The following is a 2,683-nucleotide window of genomic DNA, read 5'->3' as shown; positions in this document are numbered from 1 at the left end:
CGCGGAGAAACACGCACACTTTCTGAGCGGGGTCCCCTGCAACATCCGGGCGGCGGAGCGCGGCAGGACGCACACGCGGGCAGCGCTCCCCGCAGAACCTCCAGCCTAGGCCGGCCCAACCTCCCGGAGCGCGAAGCCCCGCGAGCTGCTGCGGAGATTGAGGGGAGCCCCGGCGGTGGGCGTTCCTCCTCCGCCCTTCTTCACGCTGGAGTCAGCGCCGCTGGGGCTCTGGGCTTGTGCTCCCACCGTCTGATTTCCTCGTTTTGATGAACTACAACAAAATTACAGAAAGCTTGAAAAATAGGAAAAAATTATTTTAAAGTGACTCAATTCCACAACCCTCACCTAATTATTAGTATTTAGGGTGTCTTCCCATAGGTATACATACTTTTACATGTTTCTGATTACAATATACGAAACTTCCTTTTTATTTAATATTATATCATAATCAGTTTTCTGTATCGCTACATAAATATAGTTGTTCTAATGACAGTATAATAATTTGTCTAACCATTCAGCCATTGTTGAGTGTTAGGTTGCTACCAGGTTTCTTTGTTTTTTTGAGACAGAGTCTCGCTCTGTCGCCCAGGCTGGAGTGCAGTGGCACCATCTCCGCTCACTGCAACCTTCTACCTTCAAGCGATTCTCTGCCTCAGCCTCAGCTAGGATTACAGACCTCCGCCACCACGCCCAGCTAATTTTTGTGTTTTGAGTAGAGACTCGGTTTCACCATCTTGGCCAGGCTGGTCTTGAACTCCTGACCTCAGGTGATCTGCCCACCTCTGCCTCCCAAAGTGTTGGGATTACAGGCGTAAGGCACCGCGCCTGGCCGGTTGCTGCCAGGTTTGCTTGACTATAAACGATGCTACAAGCTGGGCACGGTGGCTCACACCTGTAATCCCAGCACTTTGGGGGCCGAGGTGGGAGGCTCGCTTGAGCTCAGACGTTCAAGACCAGCCTGGACAACATAGCCAGACCCTGTCTCTACCAAAAAAAAAAAAAGTAATTAGCGGGGCGTGGTGGCTCCTGCCTCCAACCCCAGCTAGTCTGTAGGCAGAGGTGGGAGGATAGCTTGAGGTGGAGGTTGCCGTGAGCTGCTCTTGCACCACTGCCCGCAAGGCTGGTCAACAGAGCAAGACTGTCTCAAAAACAAACAAGAAAATATAAACTTTTTGGCAGCTTTGCATACAGCATTATTATTTTGTGAAGAAATATAAAATCGGGCCCAGCGCGGTGGCTCACGCCTGCAATCCCAGCACTTTGGGAGGCCGAGGCGGGTGAATCACGAGGTCAGATCAAGACCATCCTGGCTAACATGGTGAAACCCCGTCTGTACTAAAAATACAAAAAATTAACCAGGTGTAGTGGCCGGCGCCTGTACTCCCAGCTACTCGGGAGGCTGAGGCAGGAGAATGGCAGGAACCTGGGAGGTGGAGCTTGCAGTGAGCCGAGATGGTGCCACTCTACTCCAGCCTGAGCAACAGAGCAAGACTCTGTCTCAAAAATCAAATCAAATCACATAATATTTCTGCTTGAAAATTTTTATACTGAATGAATAACCATTTCTTCTTCTTCTTTTTTATTGTGGTAACATATATAGCAGATGTCATTTTACCCACTCTTAAATGTATGATTCAATGGCATTCCTTAACACTTACACAGTGTTGTGCAACCATTACCACTATCTGTTCCCAAAACTTCCTGTTGCCCCAAACAGAAACTCTGTAGCCATTAAGCAGTCGCTTCCCATTTCTCCCTCCTCCCGGTCCCTCATAACCTCTAAACTACTTTCTGTCAGTATGAATTTGCCTATTCTAGGTATGTGATACAAGTGGAGTCACACAAAATTTGTCCTTCCATGGCTGGCTTATTTCGCTTAGCATAATGGTTTCAAGATTCATCCATATTGTAGCATGCGCCAGAGCTTCATTCTTTTAAATGCCTGGGTAATCTTCCATTGTTTATATATATACAACCTTTTGTTTATCCATTCACCTGCCCACAGTTAGCTATTGTAAATAATGCTGCAAGGAACACTGATGTAAATGTATCTGTATGAGTCCCGGATTTAAATTATTTTGAGGACATACCTAGGAGTGGAATTGCTGAGTCATAGTAATTCTATGCTTAACTTTTTGAGGAACTGCCAAACTTTTCCACAGCAGTGATGTCACTTTACATTCCCACCAGCAATGTGTGGGCTCCGTGTTTTCCATGTTCTCACCAACACTTGTTATTTTCTGGGTGTCTTTTTCATTTTCTTTGTTGTTGTTGTTGTTGTGGGTTTTTTTTTTTTTTTGCCATCCTAATAGGTATGAAGTGCTTGCTTATTCTTTTTAAATATTCTTCTGAAGTCCAGGCTCAGTGCCTCATGTCCAGTAATCCTAGTACTTTGGGAGGCCAAGGCGGGTGGATGACATTGAGGCCAGGAGTTCGAGACCAGCCTGGCCAACATGGTGAAAGCCTCGTCTCTACTGAAATACAAAAAATTAGTTTGTGTGGCGGCCTGAGCCTGTGGTCCCAGCTACTCAGGAGGCTGAGTCACAAGAATTGCTTGGGCCAGGAGGCAGAGGCTGCAATGAGCTGATTCCCCACCATTGCACTCCAGCCTACAGCCTGGGTGATGGAGCAAGACTCTGTCTCAAAAAATATATATATAAAAAATATATTTATGATAATAAAT

This window comes from Mandrillus leucophaeus, unplaced genomic scaffold (genome assembly GCF_000951045.1).
Source record: "Mandrillus leucophaeus isolate KB7577 unplaced genomic scaffold, Mleu.le_1.0 Scaffold227, whole genome shotgun sequence".
Lineage (NCBI taxonomy): Eukaryota > Metazoa > Chordata > Mammalia > Primates > Cercopithecidae > Mandrillus > Mandrillus leucophaeus.
This window is presented reverse-complemented; position numbering follows the sequence as displayed.